The sequence below is a fragment of the Gigantopelta aegis genome, unplaced genomic scaffold (genome assembly GCF_016097555.1).
Source record: "Gigantopelta aegis isolate Gae_Host unplaced genomic scaffold, Gae_host_genome ctg6566_pilon_pilon:::debris, whole genome shotgun sequence".
Classification (NCBI taxonomy): domain Eukaryota; kingdom Metazoa; phylum Mollusca; class Gastropoda; order Neomphalida; family Peltospiridae; genus Gigantopelta; species Gigantopelta aegis.
Genome location: NW_024535124.1, coordinates 4,237 through 13,641, shown reverse-complemented (window position 1 = coordinate 13,641; position 9,405 = coordinate 4,237). Strand labels below are relative to the sequence as shown.

The 9,405-nt window shown below is 36.0% G+C and overlaps 1 long non-coding RNA gene across 1 annotated transcript; it reads left to right on the top strand.

The window, feature by feature from the left end:
* Positions 1-213: 213 nt before the first annotated feature.
* Positions 214-7,606, top strand: LOC121366671. The gene is made up of 3 exons (XR_005957198.1): positions 214-344; positions 2,080-2,154; positions 5,830-7,606. It is a non-coding gene; the product is annotated as an uncharacterized LOC121366671 (long non-coding RNA).
* The last annotated feature ends 1,799 nt before the right edge of the window (positions 7,607-9,405 follow it).

The window sequence follows — 9,405 nt, the reverse complement described above, 5'->3', positions numbered from 1 at the left end:
ATTTTCTGACGTTAATTTTCCCAATCCCATAGTTGTGGCACCCTGGCTAAGTATGGTGACCTCCCTTCCTCCCTCCCCCCTCCCAAATAGTGTTGCTAGTCCAGACAGTATTAGACCAACTGATCAGTTTAAAAGGTTGCAGAGGTGATGTTAAACCAATTATCCTTTCTTTTTGGCTATTTTAAAAATATATATGTATATATACAGGTATGTTGGCAAGTTCATCCCAAGGAAGGAGCGTATGGCACTGATGGGCGACAAACATCAAGAACTTTGGTGATGACTTGTCAGACGAGAGGTTGAGGGAAATCTTTGAGCCGTATGGAAAGATCATCAGCGCAAAGGTTTGTCTTTTGTACGCCGTTCTTCTGTCTGTAGGCCTCTGAACGATCCAAAGGTTTGTCTTTTGTACACCATTCTTCTGTCTGTAGGCCTCTGAACGATCCAGAGGTTTGTCTCTTGTACACCATTCTTCTTTCTATAGACCTCAGAAATTGCAAATTGTGGAATTGTAATTGTTTGTTTTTTTGGTCGAGAAAGCTTTGAAAATTGTATGGGACGTAGCTTAGTGGTAAAGCGTTGGTGCACCCATTGGGATATTTCTTGTTCCAGCCAGTGTGCCGTGATTGGTATATCAAAGACTGTTATGCGCTGTCCTGTCTGGTGTGGTGTATAAAAAAGATCCTTGATACTAATGGGAAAATGTAGCGGGTTTCCTCTTTAAGACTATATGTCAAAATTACGAAATATTTGACATCCTATAGCTGATGATAATAAATCAATGTGCTCAAATGACAGGGCTGGCACTCGCACTAGACGTAACTAATTTATATTGCATCTCTCTTCACCATTGCTTAAGTATGACTTTGGGAAATTCATATTGCAAAAGAGAAGCTTCCTGAATTGGGCTACTTCTCTATTCTAGGGTTGATATTTCTAAAAGCAAAAAAAGCAATTTTAACACATGATTTTTAATAATAAAAGGAAAAAGAGTGATTTTTTTTTAGAAACCATTAATTTCAATTATTGCATCCTAACCACATGCATATGGCACGACAGATTCATGTAGTTGAGCGTAAGACACAATACTGATAGGAATTGTTTCTATTTTATGTCGCGCGACACGAGAGACAAACATGAACTAATCAAACAACTTTTACTTAGCGGTTTCAACTGTTGATAACAATTTTAAAAAGAAGACTGTCGTTATGGTCACGTCTGGTTTGGATAGCAATATTGTCATGTCGCACACGTCCGGTTAGGATACAGCTTTCAGGGTACGGTAATAAGCCCAATACAGATCATAAGTGCTTCTATTAGGTGGTTATGGGTTTGAAATCTTTTTGATATATTCACTGCATTTCATGTACTGTGACACATTTTAAACAGCAATTCTTTTACTATACTCTTTATCTATAAAATCTGAATTAAAGGGACATTCCTGAGTTTGCTGCAATGTTTTAAGATGTTATCGAGTAATAAAATATTTCTACGATTAAACTTGCATATTAAATATATTTTCTTGTTTAGAATATTAGTGGCTGTATATTAAACGTGTTTCAGATCGTTCTAATATTTGTACTAGGTTAATTTTCATTTTGTTTCTTAAAAAATATTTCTTCGTACGTACAAAGTTATTTGAAGACAAAATCCAGTTTGGCCTTCTTACAAATATTAAGACAACCAGAAACACATTGAATATACAGGCACTGATATTCTAAACAAGAAAATATATTTAATATGTAAGTTTAATCGTAGAAATATTTTATTAGTCAGAAACATCTTACAATGCAGCAAACTCAGGAATTTCCAAAATTATAGGGTATGATTTTACCCTTCATACCCCCTTGCCTGTATTGGGAATGAATGCGTAGTTAAGTGTCATCTGCCAATGTCTGACTACAACTTGGCAAAACGTTTTTTTTCTGGATTTAACTTGACTGCACTATAAAGTGGACCTTTAATGGTTAGTGCAGCATTTGATTGTGTGCCAATTCTCGGTCTTAAACGTAATAACATAATAACGGAATAACATGCTTGTCATATGTGATTGTTTCATGACCCATGTTTATTTTTCAGGTCATGTTTGATGATGTTTGAAAGTCAAAAGGATTTGGTTTTGTCAGTTTTGATGACACGGAAGCAGCAGAGAGGGTCAGTATTATATTAGTCAGAGGGCGTATTCACTGGTATGGTACAAAATGGCTGCGCCCGTTATATATATATATATATATAATAGCCGTCACATTTAACCGTTTTATTAATTAACTATACGATTATACTTGTTGATATTAAGCAATAATGTTCATTATATATCTTTTAGAGGCACTGATTTTCCGTTTCGGATTTTTCCCTTTTCCGTTATGATACAAATTTCGTTTCTTTTTCCGTTTCAGTATTAAACAAATTCTGTTTTTTTTTCACTCACACACACACCCACACACCGCAATTAATTGCTGGTATAAAATAAATAAATATGCAATGAGTTTGTATTTATTTTTGGTTTAAATTTAAACATGAATACGCCACGACACAGACTTCGGACATTTTCGGTTTTCTTTACGATATGATCGGGAAAATAATTACAAACGATCACACTATAAACTACTTCCCTTGTATAATTTATTTTGAACAAAGCCTGGCATACAATATGCAATTACTGCATTCCTTTGTGAGATCGGAAATATGGCAATGCCGCAAATGTTAAAAATTAATAAGCAAACAACATAATATATCTTTCACTTGAGTAAATATTGTACAATTTTAGCTCACAATGTTCGGTTTTTCCCGTTAAATCGCCGGGAATAATCAAAGAAAACACCGACTGGTAAAACGTCTAGATACTCTACATTAAACATTTGGCGTAACATACAAAGGTACTAGTGTCATAGCGTAGCACAGGCAGATGTCGGTGTCCATAGTTTCTAGTTCGAAAAATAAATTTTAATTAATCAAATGCTCTATTTAAAGTTAAATAATGTTTTGGGAAAAAATCGGGAATTCCGTGTCAGATAGGTGATTCCGCAATCACGGAAACTCAGTACCTCTAATCTTTGAATATGCATACCAGGCCAAACGCCTTAATTGTCCTCTCCTTTAACAACATTGTTTATCTAATACTACAGACCAAGGATCATAATTCACTACCGACAGGCAGTCAATGCTGCTGAACAGACAATTTAAAACAAATGTTTTTTGTTATAAAACCAGATTAACAACGTTGTTTAGGTAGGTAAACAACATTGTTTATCTAATACTACAGACCAAGGATCATAATGTAACTGTTACGAATTGTGTGTTGACTAGATGATTATTATTATCGTAATATCGTATCAAACTCAAAGTTTACTGCAAATATATCAAGTATTTGTTCATATTGGGATGGGGAAACATCTTACTACCTGCTGCCATCATGTTTCAATATGCTGTTGGCTATCAATAAAGTTAATAACAAAGTAAGTTCAGCATCACTGCCTCGTGGCTTTACTTTACACCACCATATTACTGAGACCCAGATTACCAGGGATCATGTTTCATTACATCATGCTTCATATAGGGAGCAGTCATTATTGTAACAAATGTTAATTATTATTTATTTTTTTACAATGTAATAAAACTATTAGTTTGTGAAGACTGTCTATGAAATTATTTATACTAACTTTCAAAATTATCCACTCAAACTCAACGATACTATTTAAATTATCAGTGTTACATTTCTATTTAAAATGTTTAAATTTAATTTTAAAAATCTGAAATACACAATTTCCAAAATTTAAATTTAAACATTTTAAATTCAAATTTAACAATGAACATTCAAATAGTATCTTCTAGTTGTGATTGGATAGTTCTGAAACTGAGTATAAGTACTCTCATCGGCAGTCTTCACAAACTAATGAAGAACTATTTTGGAAATTTTGAATTTTTATTACATTCTAAAAACATTAAATAAGAAAATTAATATTGAACAGTCTGTCCGTCAAATACTGCTTTAAAGTGTGTATCTTATAGTTTCGAGTGATTTGTTCACAAACTTGGTGTGGAGTGCGTCGTTAAGTAAACGAGTTCTTTCTTTCTTTTTCCTAGCACTTCACAAATTTATCTTGAACGTTTTTTCGTTAAGTGCATACACATTAAATGTATATATACTCTTCAAAAAAAGAAACGCAAAAGGGTACAAATGGGTTATAACTCCGATTTTATGTTTCCTACCGGTTCATGCTTTGTGAATATAAGGTCATTGCATGTCCCAAACACATTCCCACGGTTACATTCGATAAAACGCAGCTACTGTACAATAAAGTTCCAAAATGTGAATATTCGCAAAAAACGCAGCCACGTGCAAACCATGTCACCACTGCACGTGCGTTGTCTGTACGTGCAACATGAACACCGACAGTATAAAAGTGCAGGGTGTTCGCTTGGCTGGCCTCTGTATCTGGCCGACAGTTGACAATCCAGGACATGCCACGTCTCAGTGAACCGCAGAGAAACAATGCCATCGGCCGACTAGACGCAGGCGAATCCAGAACGGCCGTTGCCAGGGCATTCCATGTGTCCCCAAGCACCATCTCCAGACTGTGGGACCGTTACCAGCAACATGGATCAACACGTGACCTCCCTAGATCCGGTCGACCACGGGTCACTACCCCCGGGCAGGACCGCTACATCCGGGTACGCCACCTTCGGGAACGATTGACTACTGCCACCTCCACAGCCGCAGCAATACCAGGTTTGCGCAGGATATCCGACCAGACCGTACGGAACCGCCTACGTGAGGTAGGAATTCGTGCCAGACGTTCAGTTCGAGGTGTCATCTTAACACCACAACACCGTCGACTCCGACTGCAGTGGTGCCAGATTCATCGACAATGGCCTCAACTGCGATGGAGACAGGTGTGGTTCAGTGACGAGTCCCGATTTCTGCTCCGACGTCATGATGGAAGATGTCGCGTGTATAGGCGTCGTGGTGAACGTTATGCGGCAAACTGCGTGCAGGAAGTGGACAGATTCGGCGGGGGTAGTGTCATGGTGTGGGCAGCCATCTCACACACTGGCAGAACTGACCTGGTCCACGTGCAGGGCAACCTGAATGCACAGGGCTACATTGACCAGATCCTCCGGCCACACATCGTTCCAGTTATGGCCAACGCCAACGCAGTGTTCCAACATGACAATGCCAGGCCTCACACAGCACGTCTCACAACGGCTTTCCTACAGAACAACAACATTAATGTCCTTCCTTGGCCATCGATATCACCGGATTTGAACCCAATTGAGCATCTATGGGACGAGTTGGACCGACGCCTCCGACAGCGACAACCACAGCCCCATACCCTGCCCGAGCTGGCAGCAGCCTTGCAGGCCGAGTGGGCCACCATCCCCCGGGACGTCATCCGTACTCTGGTTGCTTCAATGGGCAGTCGGTGCCAGGCAGTTGTCAACACACGCGGAGGCCACACCCGGTATTGACTCCAGATGACCTTGACCTTGGTGGTGTGTCCTATCACTTACTCACAATGGACTAGAGTGAATTGTGAACAATCCTGCAACATTTGGTAATTATCGGACTCACCATTCAATAATTAAATCAATTCTCCAAATGTTACGACAATGTGGTTTTGCGTTTCTTCTTTTGAAGAGTATATTTTGAAATAAAAATGTTTTTCGTGTAAACGTCTGTAAGACACTGTCTTTGAAAGGGTGTTGGTAAAACATAGTTACATTGCCTACATTACAGCAAATTACATTATAATATAGCTGTGCAATTATATATGTGTCTGCTTTGTCATTTTGAAAGCTTAATCTGTTAATATTGCTTTTATATTGTAGATATATTGTCATGGATGTGCCACAACTTTCTGCTGTGACCTGGAATTTTCTTAATTAATTCTAATTACTAGACAAACAGAATTTGTTTTAACATTCAATAGTAATTATTTAATTATTGGAAGCTATTGAGTGATGTTTGGAACTTTGCCACTTATTATTGTTATTGTTTAATGGAATTTTGAGTAGTGCAGTTTGTCGTGCTGCGCACTATACTGATAAAACCGAACTATACGAGTGTTATTATTGATTGTTTGGATGCAAAATAAGAGTTAAATTTAGTTGTATTTCCTAAAAATTGGTTTCAGTTTATGAAACTATGTTTGCAAATAGTTGTCATAATGTATTTATGGATATTCGTATATTATGATCGCCAAATGTTTCAAATTAATTTCCAATGTAGTTTTTCGGCCATGTGGCCTTGGACCTTGCGATTTAATTACCAGATTCCTGTGCATATAAAGCCTATTACAGTACGCTGACATTAGTATTATTTAAGTAAATCTTACCATAATTGCAATGTGTGTGTGTGTAATTACACAATTAATTTCCGTTTAATCGCCTGTTTTAACATGGCTGCCGTAATGACCTTGCCCTTAGTAAAGTTTATTTTCCTCCAAAGCTTGTACGATCGATTAGCTATTTTCTTTGTTAAACGTATTCTAATATTGTTTGTACATTATGGTAAATCATTTTATTAATTAATTGAGATAATAACTGTAAATCTGATTACTGTAATATTAGTGTTTTTAGGAACTATATCCTTGTACGCTGAGAACCTGTTTACGCACACAGGTTGCTAAGGTCTGATATATCGGTACACAATGTTTGTAAACAACAGTATAAATAATGCTGTTTTCACAATATTCCCAAAAGTTTTTTCATTAAAACTATTTTATATTGAAATTAGACCAAAAAAGCAATTGTGTAGTAATAGTCTCATGTTTATGCACATTAGAATGTGTTTGTGTTATTAGCCTGAATTCCCAATGTATTTGCTATGCAAAATGAGCGTGTTTCTGTGCCTGGTCAATAATGTCGTTTTTATAAATATTCTAAAGGCTTTTTCTGTGATATTGTTTTACGCTAATTTTAGACTAAAAAAGCAATTAAGAAATGTTAGTTTTATGTCTATACAATTTAAAAATGTCCAGTATTAATTATTTCAAGTTTGTAATGCTTTTGCTGTGGGTTGAACTGACGTATTTATAAAAGTTGAAGTTTCTCAGGATTTAGAGAGTGCATTTACAAACTGTAAATTGCAAACGGAAAGTGGACCAAAAAGCAATTACTTTATTTATCGAGCAATTGTGTGCACAACGTAATTATTAAATGAAATGATATTTATTTTGTAAAGGTAGATCTCTTCCTAGCATAACGTAATTTCTGATTGGCTGTTATGGCGTCACGTGGCACTTCTCAAAAAGTATAAAAGGACGACAACACTCATTCTCCGACAACCAAATTGGTAAGTTCATGTCCCCTTGTCCAACTTTTAGATTTTATTACATTACATACATTTCAATTGACACTGGAATAACTAACATATTTATAAAGTAAATTTTATTAACTTACCATCTCTAATTAACTTGTTTTATGGAAGTAATATTTATAAGCAACTGTAAGCTGTTTACATTTATTGGAGATAGTCTTCACTGGTTTCATATAACTAGAGCTGAAAGGAAGAGATCTATCTATATATTGGAAACTTACCTGTGAACATCAACTTTACTTTCATTTACTCATAACGTTTAAATAAATTTATAATTCTGAAAACTGGAACACTTCGGCTTTGTCATCTGTGGATGCTATTTGTATTCTCTGGACATTGTTGATATCCTTGGGATGCGGCCACAATATATATATTATTTAATTATTTAAAAACAAAATTAGGTGTGGGGGGAGGGGGGGGGGTGTAAAATGTGAACCGGACCGGAACGGTATGATGGGACATGAACTACATTTTTTCGTGATGTTGTTGTATTTTGGGGGTTTTCGTGATGGTCCTAGAAATATGATTCTTCTGAATTTGAAAGCGATTTGAACGATTTCTAGCTGTTGAAATAAAGCTAAGATGCATTGTTCATCCTTGACAAATTTTTATAAATAAGAATCCATTTCTATTAGGCGAGTTACATTTGAATATTTACCAGTGTTTACTAATCCTTCTAAAACAAAAATGGTCACCTGTTATGAAACCAACAATCAGATCAACAATGGGTCAAAGAAGTATGTCCTGTATCCACCCAGAATTAAGATGCGACGTCCTCAGAAACGGTTTAAAAACCAAATATAGCTTTGCATTTGTCAGTATACTTTGTTTGCCGTGTGTTTGACTATTATTTAGAACTTTACAGTCGAGAGTAAGTTCACAGAGAAAGATAACAATCTACTTTACTGATTCACCATCATGTTTATTTTAGTGGATCATGCAAACAAAAAGATAAATGACTACATTTTATGGTTCATATTTTATAGTTTTCTCAAATATTTTTGTCAATGGGGAGTAGTAGCTGTAGCGTGTACCCTTAGCCTCACGAAAAGTGAACATTTGATAATATAATTATGTAACAGATTATCTATATGTTTTGTTGTTTTGAAAGCTTCACTTTTTAATAATAAAATTCATGTAGTATTTTAAAATAGACATTGCAAGTAACATTTCTAAAGAATATATTTCTACATAAAGTACTGTTTCGAAAGCATCCCTACCAACGTCTTTGACATAGAACTTTGACACAACATAAATATAAAAGAATATAAACTTTTAAATTATGTTTTAATTTAAACATGTATTTTATATTGCAGTATTTGTTAAACCTTTGAACAATGAAATTTATTATATCCCCATTTCCTCAGATCCGTCATTGGTCGTTGTATCATGGACTGTGTAGACTACTTCCACATTCAATTCGATTTATTAAAATGTGTTTGGGATTTTAACTAAAGTAAACTTTCTTTGGGCTATTTTGGAATAAATCCTAATGTTCGGACATAGAAGAGTTCAAAATGAGAGGAAGATTAATTGGTGGGGGTGCCGTAACAGGTGTAGTAGGCTTAAATTAAATACACATTTTTACCAAATTGTTACATTGCCTAGTCTATCAAAATTCAATATTGACATATTAAAGTAGACCGGACACCAAAAGACATGTAGTGTGTAATGGATTAAGTTAGCGTCAAAAACCGCATTACTCTAACGCCCGGCTCGCTGCGAGGCACCGGTCACCTGCGCGTCTTAGGTTTGGGGTAAAAACAGAAGTGAGCGGGATTATGCATAGATCTGAACGAAAGCGAGGCAAAACGTCATCGGTGAGAGTTACCAAGCAATACCGGTGTACGTGTCGATTCTTTGGTTGTGCCTTTTAGTCATCTTTTCTTCTTCTTTTTTTGTCTCCAGGTTTATCGGAAATTTAGTTTACAAGATAATTAGTGTTATTATATACTGTCGACGTAATTATATGATGGTTAACTGCGCAGTGTTTAACTGCAACAGTAACAGCAATGCATTCCAAGAAACGGCCAACATCATGGTTTCGATTTCCAAAAAAAACGAAAGTTGTTTTAAAACATGGACGC